The following is a 20,748-nucleotide window of genomic DNA, read 5'->3' as shown; positions in this document are numbered from 1 at the left end:
ATATAGGTTTTATTGTGTTTTAATACATTTTCAAAAATTAAACGAATGTGTACAAAAAAGAAAAAAAAATTGCCATTTTCTGACGCTAATAACTTTTTCATACTTTGGCGCACGGAGATGTGTGCAAGGGTCATTTTTTGCGAAATGAGGCTACGTTTTCATTGCTACCATTTTGAGGTCTGTGCAACATTTTGATAATTTTTTATTTCATTTTTTTATGTTATGTAAAAAGGTGTAAAAGTCGCATTTCGGAAATTTGGGCACCATTTCCCGCCTCGGAGGTCACCGCCGGCCGTAACCGTTTTTATAGTTTGATGGATCGGGCATTTTGGGACGCATCTTTTTTTTTTCACTATTTTTTAGACCATCTAGGGTACATTAACCCTAGATGGTCAGATCGCTCCTACCATATACTGCAATACTTATGTATTGCAATATATTTCATTTCTGCACACTATACATTACAATGAGCCACTGGCCACTGGCTCATTGTAACGAATCTGCAGAAGCTATTAAGCCTCGGGTCAAAAGAAGACCCGAGGCTACCATGGCAACCAATCGCCGCGCCCCGATGACGTTCGGGGGTGCTGTGATCGCATTAAAGATGGCGGCGCCCGCGCGGCGCCGTTTTTTAAATGCCGCCGGCAACTTTGCCAGCGGCAATCACATGGTTAATAGCAAGCACCGATCGCGGTTATTAGCGGTGGGGGTTTTCTGCAAAATGCAAAAACCCCCACCTTTGAATGAAGAGGACTCAGCCCGTGAGCCCTCTTCATACATCCCTTATACCTCTGCGCCGTATGACCCTTTGATCACTTTTTATTGAATTTTTAATATTTTTCAAAATGGCAAAAAAGTGCCATTTTCGAATTTGGACGCTATTTTCCGTTGCGGGGTTAAACGCAGTGATAAACTGTTATTACATTTTGATCAAGCATTTTTGGATGCAAATGTTTGATTTTTACTGTTTATATTTGTATCACTTCTAGGGAAAGGGGCGTGATTAGAATTTTTTTAGGATTTTATAATTTTTTTAACTTTTTAATTTTATTTTTACAAATTGTCAGGCCCCCGAGGGTACTTTAACCCTAGGTTGTCTGATCGATCCTACCATATACTGCCATACTACAGTACTGAAATATGAAGCAGGTATTTAGCGGCCGGGGCATGGGCCCTAATGCATATGCACCAAATTTTCTGAAGTGTCCACTCCTGTACCCCCTTACATGTCCTTGCACTAACAATAACTGTACCTATACAGTTACAGAAAACACAGGCGAAATCCCTCTCTTTTCCATTCATTGAACGCAGGTCCTCGCATTGTACCTGTTCTCTATCTGCTCCATTAGGCCTGGCATCACCATGTCTCCTCTTTCAGCAACATGCTGTCCCTGTGTGGTTTACCACAAACTCCTATTGCCCTCTCCGTTTCCTGGGTTAGCGCTTTACCGGCTACAGTTGTTCGTGGAGCTCTTGGTTCACTGCTAGTTCCGGATGCAAGGGTCCGGTCTTCCGACTGGGAAACTGCACCTTTCTGCTGTTAGTTCCATCGAGCTCTAGCGCACTTCAACTCCTCTCCCATAGCAGAAAGAAAGAGGACGCAATAGTGCAACAGGTTTTTTACTTCCTAAATTTAAAGAGTTTAATTGATATACTTACAAAACATAAAATTAAAAAGGCCTTCAATAAAAAAGATTGCATGTTCGGTCCTCCTTGCCCGACTCAGAGATTCACCTTTACGGCTTCTTCCGAAGCTTACCGACATGCGTTAATTGTTAACTATTTATAGCGACTGATACACCTGATTACTGACAGCTGTCATGGGTGCTCCCACGATCCATGTCTCGGATCGCGGGTACACCTGTGCTCCGCTGCCTGCCGGTCCCCGTCTCCCTGCCCTCACTTACCTCTCCTAGCTCCTGTCTGTGCTCCGGCTCCCGGCGTGTAGGCCGCACGTCTCCTTGCCTGCAGTCGCATGCTCTCACCACTAGAGGGCGCACGCGGACTTCTCTAGCCTTAAAGGGCCAGCGTCCCCCTGATTGGCTGCTGCTAATCTGTCTTGTCCTCTTAATCCGGCACCTCCCTTCTATCCCGGCTGGATCTTCTCCTAGAATCTCCTATGGTTTCCATGCCAGGCTTCCCTAAGCCGTTCCTGTGGAAGAGAAAGCCCATTAGCGTTTCCAGACGCTTTCCTGTGTTCCTGTGTGTCTACAGCGTTCCCATACGCTCCTGATGTGTCCTGTCTTCCAGCGTTTCCAGACGCCTCCGTGTTTCCTGTCTCCAGCATTCCCATACGCTTCCTGCTGTGCCTTCCAGGGTTCCCGTCCAGCGGTGTCTGCAGTCCGTGCCAGCGTTACCAGTGTTCCTCTGTGTTGCTGCTGTCATCCCAGGCTTGGACTGTTTCCTGCACATCCCTGTACCTTGGCTGCCACTGCGGGCCGCATACCATCTCCTGTGGTGGTCCAGAGGGTCCACTGGTCCACAGACTCCTCCCTCCGGACTCTTCCCATAGAGACTTTTAGTTCTGTGTGACCCGTTACAACAGCATTGATATATATATATATATCTCTAGAAAAGTTCTTTTGAAAACAATATAAATCGCTCTAAATTATTAATCTTAATACCCCTAGTGCATATCCAATACAGTGCAATCAAAGAATTAATTTTAAAGTTATTAGAAAATGGTTATCTTGACATAAATGATTTTCTATAAATTACAAAGACCCTCATGGTGTGGGTTCTCTCTACCTCATAAGAAAAAGATGGTATATGCTTAAATAATTGTTCATAATGGCTCAAAGAGGAGAATGATGATAGGATATGATTACGACAAGTGATTATATTATCTAGGAGAAAGAAGGTGAAGGAATAAGGTGCAATAGTGCTTATAAAGTGCTACACCAAAGTGACAAGATGATTCCACCCACTTAATCCCTGTATACCCCACTAGTTCCCTCTCACTGTGACCCCTAACACAATAGAAGAAAGAACCTATTCTTTACTTCCCATAATTGTTGCCCCCTTCCTAGTAACGCCCCATCCTTGCTTACCGGCTATAGAGAAGGCTCAGCCCGTGAGCCCTCTCCATGCACCCATAACCGACATGTGCCTTGCTATTTGGGTTAGATTTCTGCTATACAATTGCTTTCTGACAGTGTAGTAGAATAGTAGAATTGTTGGATGAAAAACCTTTGGTCATACAGACTATGGGATCAAACAATAATTTTGTAATCAAGGTGTAGATAAAAGGTGAATACGTTCCCTTGATCCATCATTCTATATTTTGTGGAGGCTAAGTGCCAGCTTCACAACTGTACTTATCATGTTCCCCTCTAACCCTATTGTTATCTTTAAAACCTAACTAAACTGATGATTTGCCCTGGTTTTAAATCCTTGTATGAAAAGGAAAACTTATTTTTTGATAATACACAAACTAATTAGAATGTCTTTTACATGCAACCTAAAGTCCATAGGTCTCTGACATACCAAAGGGTAAAACTGTTCATTCATTCTTCATTTTCTAACTTTCTTTTGTAATATTTAATGTTTTTACTAATTGTAGTACAATCTTTGATTATTAGGGATGATGTCACAGATGTCTGTGTCTTCTACTGTTAGTGTCTACTTTCCACTCATTAATTACCCTTGTGAATTGGAGTATTTTTGTCCAATTTGGAAATTAATATTTCAAGATATGGTTACAGGTTACCATAAAGACAAATGGTAAAGAAAAAGGACAGGGTAGAGAGGACTGTGTCTAACTAAGCATTACAGCTAAATATTTTGAAAATAGTTAAATTTACACCTTGCTGCCCCATGAAGGAAAGTGGTTAAACACTCAGCATCCAAACCCGCAATATGTTACACCGACCTATTTAAATGCCACCCAAAAAGCCTGTGATATCATTGTCAGTATATGTTACACAGCAAATCTTTAACAGTAGGAAATTCCCCACCTACTGCAATACTGTAGTATTGGAATATATGTTAGAATCAAATAGAATCAATTCAATTCAACAGATCTAAAAATATAATTAGGAAAAAAAGGAAAAGATTAAATTTTTTTCATAAAAACGAAATGTTAAAATCACTTTGTCAAGGAGATATTAATTGTGAATGTATAAGATGGGTTTAACTACAGGGTAATTACAAACTTTGTTTAAATATTTGGCATCTATTGAAGCGTCCAGGCAGCTTTTATGACATCCTGGAGCTTTTACAGCCTGATAACCTCTGAAGTGAAGACTGGTCTGTTCAGACCCCAAAGGACATTTGGTCTCCCTACCCCCCCTCTTCTGCATCAGGATTTGGAAACAAAAGACTGTTTCAATATTCCTGGACTCTCCCCCCTCATTAACACTTTGCCCAATCGTGAATGACCCTCTGGACTAATTAATGAATGGGAGGTTCTGAAATCTGAACCAAACTGAGAAGTTATAAAACAATATGAAATCCAAGAATTGGTGTTCACATTTTGGGGGCTGCTTGACAAGCTGAGTGTGTTCCTCATTTCTCCCACCTCCAGGGATCAGGATTTACTTTAAGTTTGTAAGTTTCTGTTATTTTTCTCCCTTTTTATTTTATAACTGTTTTGCCGTGTTGTGTGTCATTTTATTTTGTAATTCTTTTGTTTTTAATATCTTCTTATGCCCTGATCAACTTTTTGTAATTAAAGCTTTTCACTTTAATTTTGGTCCCTGTATGCTCTGCGAACTCATAGCCTTGTGAAGTGTGCTTAGCTGTGTGAGTGCTGAGTGTGCATGTCTAGTGGTGTGACAAGGTGACTGCTTGAGAGCAAGAATTGATGTAGAGTGGGATACTTATTGGTCCCAGTATAAATGCAATAAGTGGTGGCAGCGGGTCTGGTCCTGGGGTGCTGGAGCTGTATGAGGTGTGATTTAGGCTCAATTTGTGTCCTGAGTGAAAGGTGAGCGCAAGTTTGAGTAGGCTAAATTAATCCGTACAGTTGCACCCCACGTCACGTGACGAGGCGGCGGCGTCCTCGCCGTGACACACTTCCTTTCCTTAGAACTGATATAAAAATTAAACAAAATCATAAACATGTTTGGCATTGACATGTGCCAAAATGCCTGGTCTATCAAAATATTTTAATTGCATTGACCATGGCATTTAGGAGGTTAACAGCAATGATCATGCCCTCTAGTAGTGTTAAGGCACTCGTTATTACGAGGTTACCGTAGTTATAAATCGCGCACAATTGACAATTAAACTATCGTTTATGTTTTTGGTATAGTTTTGTATATTTTAATCACAACAAAGTTTTTAAAGTTTTTGCAGTATAACGCTAACTATGTTTTTCAGAAAGAAAAGCTATTATCCTAGTGGAAACATCATCGGAATTTAAGAACTTGTACAGTAGATGACATTAATAAAATGAATGTTATCTCAACAGAGGTGCAGTAGAGTTTTCACTTGAACATAGTTGTTTTACAACCCAGAGACATTGTTTATTATGACATTTTATGTTATAATAAATCTGTGTATGCTTGGTCAAGTTCTATGATTTACTTTGATGGATTTTTTTTTTTTCTCAGTTTGGAAACTTCAAATACACAAAGCTACAAGAACATGATCAAGGACAGAGCAGAAGTGAAGGATTTAACGTGAAAGTGAAGAGCTGAATAAAGAAAAATCATTAGCTTTATGTTTTAGATCTACGATGGCTTTCGACTATTAATAGAAAGGTAAGATAATATCTAAAACATCAAACCATTTTCGATTTTACCAATTTAGTCTCATTATTGTACAAGAAAATTACTCAACCTTTCTAAATTCTAAGGATTGTTGTAGTTCACCTTTCAGAACAATTCTGACCATTACATATATTCTGCATCCAATATCCATGTCTTGCATTCTGCATTGCAAACCAGTTTTCCCCTTCTCAATTTGCTAAACATTTTTTATTTTTTCCTTTATTTAGTGGGTGGGGATTAGCTGGCACAATGTCTTCCATAAACAGCACACAAAGAGTAGTAAATCATATTCCACTCTCTCTGCTAAAATGGTTCCCAGTCAATTATGACTTTGAGGAAACCTAATGACATGATGCAGGATAAAAACCAGACCAGTATACAGCATCTATATCAGAAGGAAGAGATTCCCAACTATAGACCGAAAACAAATTCCATGGTGCCACTGCCACATAGGCAGATAAATGGATGATGCATTTTGAGGGTGTTTCTCCCTTTTCATCAGATCCTATATAATCAGAATGTATACTTATGTAAAAAGAGTACCATATATACTCGAGTATAAGCCTAGTTTTTCAGCACAAAAAAAATGTGCTGAAAACCCAAACTCGGCTTATACTCGAGTAAGAAATATATATCAAAACTCACCTTTCCGGGTTCCCCCGCTGCTGGCTATATACTGGGGCAGTGGGCTGGCTATATACTGGGAGATATTGGCTGGCATGCTATATACTGGGGGTATGGGTTGGCAGGCTATATACTGGGGGGCAGGTGCTGGCTATATACTATGGGACAGGGTCCGGCAGGCTATATAATGGGGAGGCTGTGACCAATGCATTTCCCACTCTCGGCTTATACTTGAGTCAATAGGTTTTCCCAGGTTTTGTGGTAAAATTAGGGGCCTCGGCTTATACTTGGGTTGGCTTTTACTCGAGTATATACGGTAGATAGTGTGGTATACACATGTAATAAAAGCATATATATCACAACAAGGGAAAATGGGATATATACACTTAGAGAACTTTTTTCAATAGTCACCTACACAGACCGCCAAATGCATTTGTACCACTCCTTGACCCCTTAAAAAACAAAACCCCCAACCTCTCTAGTGATCAGACTGTGAATCTTCTCACACCCAACCAGATTTAAAAAAAAATGGCTATAAAAAAGCGCCAAATACCTTCACCACTTTACCTGCAGCACATTGTATACCCCTGCTCCCAGTCAATTTGAGTTTCAAATTTTCCTTGCAAAGGAATAGCTCTCTTCTTATTGATAACTCAGTGTTCCAACTACCATCTTTACACCAATTCACCCTACCCTGCAGATATATATATATATATATATATATATATATATATATATATATATTTCCATGTATAAACAACTCTATCAAGCTTCCAGTTCTTATGTATTTCTAATCTATAGCTTCTATATTCTATTCCTTTTCCCCCTTATTTACATTACTCATGTACTCTCCCCTACCCCCCACCATATGCTTTCCTATTTATTGTCCAGCATTTTATAATTATATGGATTATTTTATCTATTAATTTATTTAGGATTTTTTTGTCTAATCAAATGAATATTTTGATTCATATTCTACCTTAAAGCATGTATATATCTCACTTCTTGTTTTATTTATTTATATATGTATGTATGTGTATATGTGTGTGTGTATATATTTTAAAAATGCTCTTTTGATTTTCATTTTTATTTCATGTATCTTGCTTTTATTACATGTGTATGCCCTGTAGCTTCTTCCTTTTTAGATATGTATACTATCTGATCATAAAGGATCTGATAAAGAGGGAGGTCTTCCCTTGAAAAGAATCATCCTTGCATTAATGAATACAATTATTCTGCCTATGTGGAAGTGACACCTAGGAGTCCAGTTTTTGTTTTCCGAATTTCATGAAGCCCTACTGGACACTTATATCCAGGTTACTGGACAGTGTGCAGTCATCACCACTATAGGCATACAATCTAGCCAATCTGGGACAGCTGTGGGCTAGTCCACCTGATTTGACTCTACTTACTACTCTTTGGTAGGGCGATTTTTTTTTTTTTTTTGTACTTTATCCAGCTCTAGACAGCTATGAGAGGTCTGCAGAGGTCAGTATAGTGTAGGGAACTGGTTTATTGGAGTTAGAGAATATTGACTAGAGTCTAGAAGTAAGAGCTCTCCTTATGGGAACTGCACCTTTCGGGTGTGTGGAGACTTAAGGTACTTCTCAAGCATAAATGTGGTTCCCTGTTGGATACAAAAGAAAATGAGAGCTTTTGATAGCAAATTTATCCTTTACTAGCTGTAGCCCCCGGCATTGCCTGGGATAGTAAATAATTGCTCTTAGCTATAGCAAAATAGAATGGGTTAACAAAAAATATTTTATATCTATCTCTCTGTGTCTTTCTGTCTGTCTTTGTCTATCTGTGTTATTTAGTCTACCTGTGTTTCTTTGTCTGTGTCTCTGTTTCGCTGTCTCACTCTATATCCATATTACCTCACACATAAGTCTTTTACTCTTTGCCTTTAGTAGCCAATGAAAGCTCAGAGCTCATATTAATGATGCAGCAAAATAGAAGCTGAACTGTGATTGGTTGCTAACTGCCACATTAGCCAGCAGCCAGACAATGGCTCCTGTATATTGTGGTTAATAAGTACATTTTGAAAAGTGAAGGGGGAAAATTTCATACCAAAACCTAGTCTATGATGATCCTTGAGTCATAGAGAGTGATTTGGGCAAAATTTGGTGAATGCAATGTTGATTTTCAACTGCAAGATCCTTTGTCTTCTCTTTTATACTATTAAGGCCTATATGCACTCCTTTGCACACTTGTTTCCATTTGGTGTAGAAAACATTGCAGTCATTTAACTGTGAATTGAACAGTGAAATGAGACAGTAAAACTAATTCTAGCCAGAATTTGCCTCAAACAACTTCTTCGCCTGTTCTTCCTACTCTCTAAATACTGTTCTGGTCATATAACCAAATCAATTAGTGACCTCCCTACTCATTGTTACTGAAGGTGAATTGGAGAAGTAAATTAAGACTTAATGATTAGTATAGGAATTGGAATGGTGGAGTTGATTTATTACTAAAATAAATGCCATTTTTTCTTTAAAGATAACTAGTTAGCAAGTACAAATGCTGAATAACATACAGTATTTCATTTTGTTGCCACTGATCAATTTTTTATAATTCATCTGTTTTAAAGTTATGGGTTTAAAAGGTTTTAGTTATCTGATGCTAACCAAACTTGGAGAAAATAAAATGTTACCACTCTCTTGAGTGGGTCAATAGAAATTTGACAGGTTCATCTACATTTCACAAAATTTAGTTTTGAACCTGGACTTCAGAACAAACTGTGACCTAAACATGGGAATTTCAGTTTAAGACAATGGGGTCCCTGGGGTCTGTAACATGTGTAAAATGAGGTAGTGAAGGATGAAAATAGTGGGAATAACAGGGCCTGTCTTCAATGGGCTTGGAAAAGTTCGTAAAATAATATAAAATCATGAAGATCCAATCATATTAAAAAATTAAAAAAAGATGTCACAGCGTTTAAAGATACTCTGGCCCAATCATTCTCTCTGCATTAAAAGAAACAAAGGGAAAACTACAAACCCTACCTCTCAACGCAGTGGATGGGTGTTTAGACCCAGTTACTTACGTAGAGGATTTAAGTGGAATCATAAAAATGAGAAACTCCTCTTCTCACTACTTCTGGTAATGTGCATTGTCAAAATTTCTAATTCAAGTGAAAGCAATATGGAAAATCTAAATTTCATGTTCAAGTTCCGTAAATACATAAATTCAAATTTCATGTTTATGTTCGGGGAATGCGGAAAGTCAAAATTTCACATTAAAGTTCAAGTAACTTTATACTGTGGATCAGTCGTCATCGACAGATCTCTTAAGATGTTCATCTCAACCAGCCTGAATGGGACCAACCAGGCCAGCTATGTGGAAAGCTCCTAATCAGGATCAGAGCTTGAGCATTGGATGGACCAAACTTCCGCTTTCTCTCCATTATTTGGGGGATGGTGAGCTGAAAGGATGAGGGTGGACTTGGGAGGTGGTGATACAGAGTGGGCCAAGCCCTTTGCTGCTTCTCACTTTGCACTTTGTAGACAGCCATTGGCTGTTGTGTTTCATGGTTATTATAAGTCTCTTTTAAAGGACAACATCCACCCCTCCTCATCATCCAGTGAAAGTTCTTAGCAACCTTGGAACTCTATGTCTGCTACTGGGACAGGGACAGGTAATTGGTCCACAGAATCATGGCTTAGAAAGTCAAATTACAGCATTAACTGCTGCATACTGTGGCTGAAATGTCTTTGCTACTTTGAAGGGGCTAAGGTGGAGGGCTCTGCACATCCAACTGAGGATGATTGTACTGTCTGCCATGTAACTTACCAATACCTCAACGTTTGTATGGCTTATTGGGGCCTAACAGTACATGCTGCACACCCTGGTGTCGACTTTTAGCAGAGCAACTTGGAGCAGGCAGAAATTGAACACATCTCCTCTGCAACATCAGCTCAATCACCACGGCCATGTCCCGGTCCCTTAATTTCTTTGCTTTCTGCATTTTAAAAGTCCAGTCCTTTTAATAATCCAGGTTTTAGTGCACATTATTCACTGACAGGAGCAACTTTAAGATCTTGGTATAAGTGAATGGTATTAACTGTCAGGAACACCTATACAATCTTGGTATTCACTGACAGAAGCACCTTCACGATATAGGTATTAATGCATGCTATTCACTGACAGGTGCTCCTTTACAATCTTGGTAATACTGAGTGCTAGTCATTGACAGGAGCTTTTTTACTAACTATTGTTGTCCCCTATTCCCTGACAGGAGCACCTTTTACATTCTTGGTATTATTGGGCAATATTCACTCACAGATATACATTTACAATCTTGGAATAAGTGCGCACCTTTACAAACTTGGTGTAAGAGCATGCTATTCACTGATGAACCTTTACTATCAAGGTATTAGTGCATGTTATTCACTGATTGGAGCACCTTTATGAATTTTCTGGAGCTTTAAATGATAGAGACAGGACATTGGAGATCTTGCTGAATGATGCAGTAAATGCTTATATTCCTGTATGGTATTTCCAAGTATTGCTTTATAATCCTCAATAAGCATTAAGACTTTCCTTGCACGGTAGTAGCCTAATGCAATTCTTCAGAGTAATTTATTTTACATCTGTCCCAAATAACAGCACCAAAGTGCCCACACAAGGGCAATTGCTGTTTTTTGAGAAGTCCTTGCCTATCAGACTGACCCCATAAATAGCACCAACCTCTCCCTAGCTCTGTCTCCTGTGTGGAATTGCCTGTACAAGTGATCCTTCTCCGACCATGTCACATGTCCAGGCTGGCCAATCACAGGCATGCCTACGGTGAACATGCCTGTGATAACTAAGGGCTACTCAGAGGCTGTGTGCCTTTTTGTAAACCCAGACCCAGAATGCGAACAGCAGGGTGTCAGGCTCCAGGGGTAGTGGACCCACTGGACCACTGTGGATGGTGATGTAAGCCGACACCTGGGACTGGAGTCTAAGTGGCACACAATTTTCAACAGAGCCCACCGCAAAGCGGGTTGGACTCTCTGCGGTGCGGTACCATCAGGTTGTTCCACAGGTGTGACTTTGTCCGCAGTGGCAGCCAAGGTGAGGTACATAGACGCCGGGCAGAATCTTCGTCGGGAACAGGCAGGAGGTCAGGACTGGCAGTACAGGATCAGAGTCGGGGACATAGCAACAGGTCAAGACAGGCAGCAAAGGAGCTTGGTCAGGAACAGAACAGGGGTCACAACGGGAAATCGCTATAAACACAGCGGACATGGGAACAAAGCTTTTTCTGAGGCCGTGAGGCACAAATTAAAGTGCTGCCCTCCTCCCTTTAATCCTTCAGTAGCCTACCTCTTTCCCCTGCTAATAAATCTGACAAATCTTTTTAAAGGTGTCCACATCCTGATCATTAAATGTTGAAAGTATTTAGAAGCTTATAGATGACAATCTTTTCCATCAGGAATAGGACTTTATTCTGGGTTCTTCCATCCATGAAGTATCACTGCTGAAATGATGGCCTGAAACCTTCAGCTCCATGCAGCACATCTCCACCACAGTCACTTACAGTATGAAGTCACTTGGATAACAACACTGTGCTCCTAAATACTTTATACCCCTTACAACACAACTAACCACACATTCCCACAAATATAAAATATCTCTTCATTAAATAATATATGTATGTGTATTAGAGATGAGCTAACATACTCGCAACTGCTCGGTGCTCAGACGAGTATTTCTCTTGCTCGAGAAAATGGCATCTCGCGGTGTTTAGATTTTTGGCGGCCATAAACCGAGCCAATCACATGCCAGGAGACTCTGCACTACACCAAGCATCACTTATATATACTAGCCCCTGCCCGCGCTGCTCGGATCATTCTCTGTCTGGATGCCATTAGGGAGAGAGCTGCTGCTGCTGCAGGGATAGCGTTAGGGTGTTATATTAGCTTACTGTTAGGCAGGAGTGAGTCTACAAGAACCCAACAGCCCTTCTTAGGGCTACAATAACGTTATATTTAATTTTTTTTTTATTTGCTAATGGCTGGGCTTGCTGGCACTAGTAGTGCAGCTAGTACCATATTGTGACGAATTTGCAGGGAGACATGCAAACGTTCTATTTAGCTCTTAGTGACACACATATCCATCTCAAACACATAAGTGGGACAATTTATTAGGGGTTTGAGTGAATTAGGCACAAAAAAACACAAAAAATAAAATAAAAAAAAAACAAAAAAACATTTACTGTTTATATTTCTGTTTTGTCTATATAATAGACTTTAATTTTGAAAATGTTGAACCCGAGAGCTAGGGGTAGAGGTCGAGGGCGAGGGCGGGGAGAGACACCACCTGCTGATGAGGGAGAAAGCTACACTGCCTAGCTTCATGTCTCAAGTTACTGGGACTTGTGGTAGAGCACTGGTGAGGCCAGAACAGTGCGAACAGGTGATGTTGTGGATTGCCGACAATGCTTCTAGCCATTTGTCCACCAGTCAGTCTTCCACGCAGTCCACCCATGTTACCCGAGTGAGCACTCCTCCAGCTCCTCAACCTCCTTCCCCCCAGTCTGCCCCCTCCCAGGAAAATTTGGCATTTGAACCGGCATACTCTGAGGAACTCTTTTCTGGACCCTTCCCAGAGTCACAAACCACTGGTTGCTGCTGATCTCTTTCCCGATGCCCAGGTTTTCCACTAGTCCAAGTCTGTGGGTCATGATGACCACCTTGACAGAGTGAAAGAAGTCTGTAAAGAGGTGGTGGACGATGAGGAGACACGTTGTCAGACAATGGTGAAGTTGTTGTCAGGGCAGGATGTCTGAGGGGGGAGCAGACTGAGGGATCGGAGGATGATGAGGTGACCGAGAGACTGTGGTGTGCAACCTGTGGATCAGCAGGGGTTCCACCACTACTAGCTTAACCACCACCAGTATGCGCAGGCAAATGATTGCTAAACACCCTACTCAATGGAACCAAGGCCATTCACCTCCGGCCGGGCACACCACTGCTCCTTCCCCTGTGTCATTTGCTGCCTCTGCTAGTCAGCCCCCTGCCCAGGACCCCGGAACAAACAACTCCCGGGCAAAAACCACACCTTCGCCTCCACGATCCTCCAAAGCGTCCACCCATGTCTCCATGCACAGCATCCAGCTCTCTATAGCCCAGACGCTGGAGATACAGTGCAACCCACCCACACGCCCAATCCCTCAACATGCACATCTCCAAATTACTAAGCCTGGAGATGCTGCCCTATAGGCTGGTAGAGACCGAGGCCTTTTGCAATCTCATGGCGGCAGCCGCCCCTCGGTATTTGGTCCCCAGCCGCCACTACTTTTCCCGGTGTGCCGTCCCAGCCCTGCACAAGCACGTGTCAGAGAACATCCTCCGTGCCCTGACCAACGCCGTTTCTGACAAGGTCCACCTGACCACGGACATGTGGACGAGGGCCACTATATATCGCTGACGGCACATTGGGTTAACTTGAAGGAGGCTGGGACCGATTCTGACCCTGGAGCCGCTCATATACTGCCGACGCCGAGGATTGCGGGGCCTACCTCGGTCCAGGTCTCTCAGGCCTACTATGCCTCCTTCTCCCACCCCTCCTCCAGCTCCTTCTCTGAATTACCATCCAGGGGCATGGCGCCATCAGTCAGTAGGTCTAGGCACAGCAGCAGTGCCGTTGCTAAGCGACAGCAGGCGGTGCTCAAACTGCTGAGCCTAGGCGGTAAAAGGCACACCGCCCAAGAGCTATTAGGCATCAGGGCGCAGACTGATCTGTGGCTGGCACCGCTGAACCTGAAGCCAGGCATGGTTGTGTGTGACAACGGCCATAACCTGGAAGCAGCTCTGCAACTCAGCAGACTTACACATGTGCCATGCCTGGCCCGTGTGTTAAATCTCATAGTGCAGCGGTTCCTCAAGACATACCCCAATCTGTCTGATTTGCTCACGAAGGTGCGCCACATCTGGGCGCATATTAGGAAGTCCAGCACAGATGCTGCCACTCTCAGGGCAGCGCAGCGCCGCCTCCAACTGCCCGCTCACCGACTGTTGTGCGACGTGCCCACGAGGTGGAATTTCACATTAACCATGTTATCCTGAGTTTACCAGCAGCGCAGATCAATTGTAGACTGTCGGATGTCAACTTCCACCAGAACTGGTAGTCAGGTCAGTCAGCTTCTTCAAGTCCTCAAATATGAGGAGTGCACGTGGATGTCTGATATCTATCAGGTGCTGAGTAACTTTGAGGAGTCAACACAGATGGTCAGTGGCGATGCCACCATCATCAGCCTCGCCACCCCGCTGCTTGGCCTGTTGAAAAACTCTCTGGTCAGCATGAAGTCGGAAGCTTTGTGCTCGTCACAAGAGACGGGGGAAGAAGATTCCCTTGTTGATAGCCAAAGCACCCTCAGTTCTGTTTTTCAGCGCGTATCGGAAGAGGTGGAGGAGGATGAGGAGGAAGAGAATGTTGGCGAGACAGAAGATGGGAGCATTGCTCAGTCCTTCACTGTTCAGCATGTATGGGCAGAAGAAGAGTAGTTGGAGGAGGAAATGGCCAGTGAGGGGAATGAATCCTTGCGCGTTGGGACTCATATGGCAGATTTCATGCTAGGCTGCCTATCCCGTGACCTTCGCGTACAAAGAATTTATTCCAGCACTGATTATTGGGTATTCACTCACCTGGACCCACGATAGGGGCAAAATCTTTCTACTCTCATCCCTGGAGAGGAAAGGAGTGTGAAAATACATGAATACCAGCAGGCCCTGGTGCACAAGCTGAAACAGTATTTCCATTCTGCGGGACAAGTAGCAAGGGAGAGTAGGCGAGCAGGCAGCTTGTCCAGCACTGGCAGGGGTACGCTTTACAAGGCCTTTGCCAGTTTTATGTCACCCCAGCAAGACACTGTCACCTGTCCCCAGTCTCTACAGAGTAGGGCTGATCTTTACAGAAAGATGGTGAGGGAGTACGTAGCTGACCATACCATCGTCCTAAATGATCACACAGCTCCCTACAACTACTGGATTTCAAAGCTGGACATGTGGCACGAACTGGTGCTGTACGCCTTGGAGGTTCTTGCCTCCCCTGCCGCTAGTGTGTTGTCAGAGCGGGTTTTCAGTGCAACTGGTGGCATCATCACTGATAAGCGCACACGCCTGTTGACTGACAGTGCTGACAGGCTGATGCTTGTCAAGATGAATGAAGCCTGGATTTCTCAGGATTTCCATTCTCCACCAGGTAAAAGCAGCTCAACCTGAATAATGTATGCACTCTTCCTCCTCATTCTCCTCCTTCTTCTCCTCTTTGTACACTAAAGCAGAGGAAACTGGATATTTTTTTGCCAGGGCCAACTGGCTCTAGCTATAGTACTCTATGTATTTAATTTTTCTGGAGGGCCGGTCCTCTGTTTTAAACAATTTTTGGGAGTGCCACATACAGGCACTATCCAAATTAAATTGTCTCCATAGCAGCCTCCACACTTCGTCTTTATAGCTGCCTCCACACTTTGTCTGCATTGCTACCTCCACACGTCATCTCCATAGCTGCCTCAAAAAGTCGTCCACATAGCTGCCTCCATACATCGTCCCCTTAGCAAACGAGCTGTGTCAGGCAGAATTTTGGGTGGTTTTCACGGCTTCCACATCAAACTTGTTAACTTTGTCGCCACCCTGCTGTGTTATCCACAAAATATACCGCCAATCTTTTATCATTTATCGATATAATTTCAGCGCTACTTGCACATGTGTTTACGTTCCCCTCCCCCGCCATAACCAGGCCAAGGACAGTACTACACTTGATCTTATACAAAAGGTTCTTAGAAGTGCTGTTTTTAGCCCCCGCCTTGCTTTGAAAATTGTAATTTTTTCAAAGTAAAAGCTTCTGGCTCCCTGGCCCATTTTGGGAGCCGAGAGACAAGGGCTTGGACAGGCGATTGCTCGCCTGGCAGCGGACCGCCAACTCCATCCCAAGATCCAACTAACATAGTTTTAACTGCAGCACCTTTAATCTACTACTACCTTACTGCCTCCATACATCATCCCCTTATCAAACGAGCTGTGTCAGGCAGAATTTTCGGGTGTTTAACCAGATACATAATGGAACTCGGCCAATCCGTCACCGCCATGCTGGAGACCTGAAATTTTAATCATAGCAGTGCAATATGGATGCCCCATACTGTCGCTCTTAATCATGGAAGTTGTCTCCACATGTCGCCTTCAAATGTCGTCCCCTTAGCAAACGAGCTGTGTCAGGCTCATTTTTTGGGTGTTTCACCAGATACGTTATGGAACTTGGTCACTATGTCGCCACCATGCTGTGTTATCGAGTAAATATACCATCAACCTTTTGTTCACATAGGAAATCATTTCAGCGCTTCTTGCTCACCTCCTTTGGTTCCTCTCCATTGGTTTGAAGCATGAGTCCATTTAGGGTATGTCGCCATGCCACTCTCTAGCCTGCTGCTGCTGCCGCTGACTCTGCATGCCGTCTTCTATAGTGTCAGGGTCAATTATTGCATGTTTTAGATGCTATCTAGCCTCATTCGGTCACTCTGTCATCGCCTTGCTGTTGCCCATAATTTTGGCATAATGGTGCGATTAAGCAGCCTGAGGCATCCATGCATGCTGCCCCTGCTGTTTCCTGTCCATTTCCGTGGTGTTTCCATCATTTTCTGAGGTTTCCAGGTGTTTGGCCAAACTTCCCTGTGCAGGGCCTTGGTCCCCTAAAAAATGCTCGGGTCTCCCATTGACTTTAATGGGGTTCGTTATTCAAAACGAGCACTCGAGCATTTTAGTGCTCGATCATCTCTAATGTGTATGTAACTATATATATATATTATATTATATTAATACTGGAATTATAGTATGCTCAGTACCCCAATAACATATATAGCACCCTCTAGTGGGTTTCAAACTAACGTATGGTGTTGCATGAAGACTACTGCAGCTGCACTCGCTAAAGGGTCACATGGGACACAATTGTGGTGCAGACACCTTAGTAAATATGTCCCAATGTGTCACAAAAGTCAGAAAATTTTGGTAAGTTAAAGTGTTCAAAAGTTATAAAGTTATAGATTTGTCATGGACATAGATCACTTAACCTCCATCTCTAGCCATTTTACCAATGCAGCTGATGAGGCAAAATCTGGATTGGTTTGTTTTTCTCTAATACGTATGAGGGACCTTTAGCTAGACGATTACTGATGCACAACTCATGCTGAGTGTTAAAAGGGAGTTTGACATTCTTTTATTAATTTTAATGAAAAGAAGAGTCAAAACTAGGATTAAATTGGTAAACAAATCTTCCATTTATTCTCCAGCACAAGGATAATATTTTATGAATTGTAGCAGAGGGTTTATAAAAGTTGACAGCAGAAATGATATTATAAATGTAAATTTTTTGGGGGTAATCGTCAAATTACACATAAATAACACCACACATTTAACTTTTACACACACTTGCGCATACACACACACACTTGGTGTACACTTTGGATAATGGTGATGAGTTTGCTAATGAAAATGGATTTAAGCTATTCTATCATAATTACTGAATGTAGATTCCAGTAGCAGAAGACATTTGCAATCTGAATGCATCCTCATTATGAAAACATTCACATAATTTTTAGTTGAGCAAGTGGTGCTGAAGACACAAAAAAGACAGGCAATTTAGTTATGACTGGGATGCATTTTATCTTACTCTTTTATTATAGTCACTAACATTATGCTAAAAATCAGTCAAATAGTTTACCAGTAAAGAACAGCTGTAAGTAAATCTCACATAGAAACTATGACACTTTAGGCTTTATACATTTAAAATTCAAAAGCTTATTTTCCCGATCAAATCTCTTCTTGAATTCTGTGCAGGTTATACTATATTATTTATTCTAACCAATACACAATTTGCAAGGATGTTCCCAAAAATGTAACATGGACAGTACAGAACCTACACCAAGAAAAGTAACAACTTCCTGAGACCTCTTTGTCTCTGACTTACCAAGTTATAGCATACTTAATCCTTGCTAGATTGCATGTCACACAAAGGGTAGACTTATATCTCAGGATATGTATATTCCTAGAGTTAACGTTTTCCTTTTAAATGTACCATTATCTACAACATATCCTCATGCCACTCCTCTTTGGAAATAATACACTGGCAAGAAAAGAGATGACCTCAACTGTAATACCATAAGTTAACAATTATTGTCATTCACTCTATAGGTTCTCCATTGATCATTTCTGAACTTTTACAAGGGTTTACCCCATCAACCCACAAGATATAGAAAATTAATTGGGTATAGGACGGCATACATGTTCAATCCACACTAGGACTTGGGTAGCTGAAAGGTTGGTTCAAGGCAACAGTGTAAAAAATAAAATCTCTCACTTTTATTTTAACAGGTTAGAAAGCGCAATCCATGTAAACAATTAATGTTTTACCAAGTTAGGGCCTTTCTAAAACCAGAAAAAAATCTGGAGAAAAGTCATTCACAGCCAAAACAATTAGTGTTTAGATGGATTGGATTTTTTAACCTGATAGTAAAAAAAGGTGCCGTTTTATTTACACTGGTGTCTTGGACTCCAAACTTTTCTGCATGCACTGGGCCATTAAATAGTAGCCAATCCAAAGAGAATAGTGGTAAAAGACCGATACTGGAGAGTATATCAAAAACGTATTTCTTCTCTCTACCAATAGTTGCTCTTTCTTCTTTATCTCGCATCCTGATATCAGTAATGAAGAGAATATTGGGCTTTCGACCAGAATATGTTTTCTGGCAGAGATGGCACATAAATCTCCCATTTACCACCAGTTTGCTTTTTTTTTCCGAACTGTACCTCACTCGGGCAGAGGCAATCATGATGCAATCTCCTCCAGTTGCCCGCTTTTGCAGAAACCTCAGCCAGGACAGACCTGGTCTAAACACTAGTCTCGGTAAATTCCCCCCAATGTGTTTAGTTACTCACAGGGTTATGAAACAAGGACTCGTTTTTGACAAACTCATCAAATGATTAACAGTGTTCAGATTTGTATAAACATATGTTTTGCCTAGCTTCAGAAAGGTTCTGCACAGCACAACAATGGATTGTGCTTTTTAGCCTGTTGTTAAATTAAAAGTGAAGTTTTATTTTTACACTGGCTCTTTGGAATCAAAACTGCATGTGCGTGAACATAGGGAAGCTACTGCAAAGGAGCACCATGGTATAAGCACGGAGCTGGAAAATAAAGTACATTAGAAGACTAGGACTTGGGGTAGCTGTCACAAAAATGCAGGTATGGGACGGTAACTGGCCTCCACCAGCTGCTGGGCCCATCTACACTATTGTACCCACAAATAAAATAAACTCCAGAGGGCTCTGCTTAAGTTACCGGATCCCACAAAGGTTCTTGAGGGTCCCAATACTACGAGGGGATGTCAATCTGGATAATAAACTGGAGAACAAAAAAGTAAAAAAAAAAAAATCAAAATTTAACCTCACACATGCTAGGGGTTCACATTTAGATACATTTAACATCCTAGTGGCACAAGACTTCCAAAAAATTAATCCAGAACAGTCATCAGATAACAATCTAACAGAAAATAGCCCTTAAATTGCTCAAAAATGATCATAACAGTTATTAGATCAGCAGACAAGGAGGAGGGATTGTAATACAAGATCGTAGCACATGTCTACAGGAGGCAGAAGAAATCTTGTCAGACAAATAATATTATAAAATACTAAAGAAGGATCCCGAAAAAGAATATCTTATAGAATATCACAAACTGATCAACAAAGCATCTGAAAAGAAAATTCTCAATAGAAAAGAAAAAAAAAATTACAATTAACCACCACTTATCAAAGGTCCATAAGGACAAAACTAACACCCCAAGTAAATTCTCACACGTTAGGATTAAGTGCCGTAGAATGGTTCTTAACCACTAATAGAGACTTGCCATGCACACAAACTGAGTTTCTGGTTAAAAGTCTAGAATTTGATTTTAACACAATTATTTGGACTTTCAAGACAAACAATGACATCAAATTTGTGGAACAGCCATGGGGACTCGGGTGGAACCAAGTTCCAACTTACTGTCAACTTTTTGTGAAGTTTTCCAGCTTACTCATCCTGTGCTACCAGACTGGCCCAAACAACCTATCCCAATGGATTTGTCCCCAACCTGGCAACCTCTTCGTCCTCCTAAGAAATTCCAGAGCGCTCCAGATCTCGAACGCAGAACTCTGACAAGACGATGAGTATTGATGACGGCCCCTTGACTTTATCTCCTTGTGTCTTTAATTACCACCTAGACCCTCTTGGTGCTATCCCCGTCTTCCTTTGGTTGATTTGGTTGTCCAGTACTCATCTTAAATTTATGGCGGGAACAATATACAGTGTCCAGTTTCTGTCAGCCATACAAATCTCCTCGATGGACGAATGGTTGTTATTTAGAGATGAGCGAGCACTAAAATTCTCGGGTGCT

The 20,748-nt window shown here is 41.8% G+C and overlaps 1 long non-coding RNA gene across 2 annotated transcripts in view; it reads left to right on the top strand.

The window, feature by feature from the left end:
• Window positions 1-20,748, top strand: part of LOC140106193 (uncharacterized) — a 256,084-nt gene that overhangs the window by 85,209 nt on the left and 150,127 nt on the right. For both annotated transcript variants that reach the window (XR_011850718.1, XR_011850719.1), the window contains exon 2: window positions 5,556-5,705. This is a non-coding gene — a long non-coding RNA (uncharacterized lncRNA). The remainder of the gene's footprint in view (window positions 1-5,555; window positions 5,706-20,748) is intronic.

This window comes from Engystomops pustulosus, chromosome 11, assembly GCF_040894005.1.
Source record: "Engystomops pustulosus chromosome 11, aEngPut4.maternal, whole genome shotgun sequence".
Classification (NCBI taxonomy): Eukaryota; Metazoa; Chordata; class Amphibia; order Anura; family Leptodactylidae; genus Engystomops; species Engystomops pustulosus.
The sequence above is the reverse complement of the archived record's forward strand: the minus strand, read 5'-3'. Positions and strand labels throughout refer to the sequence as shown.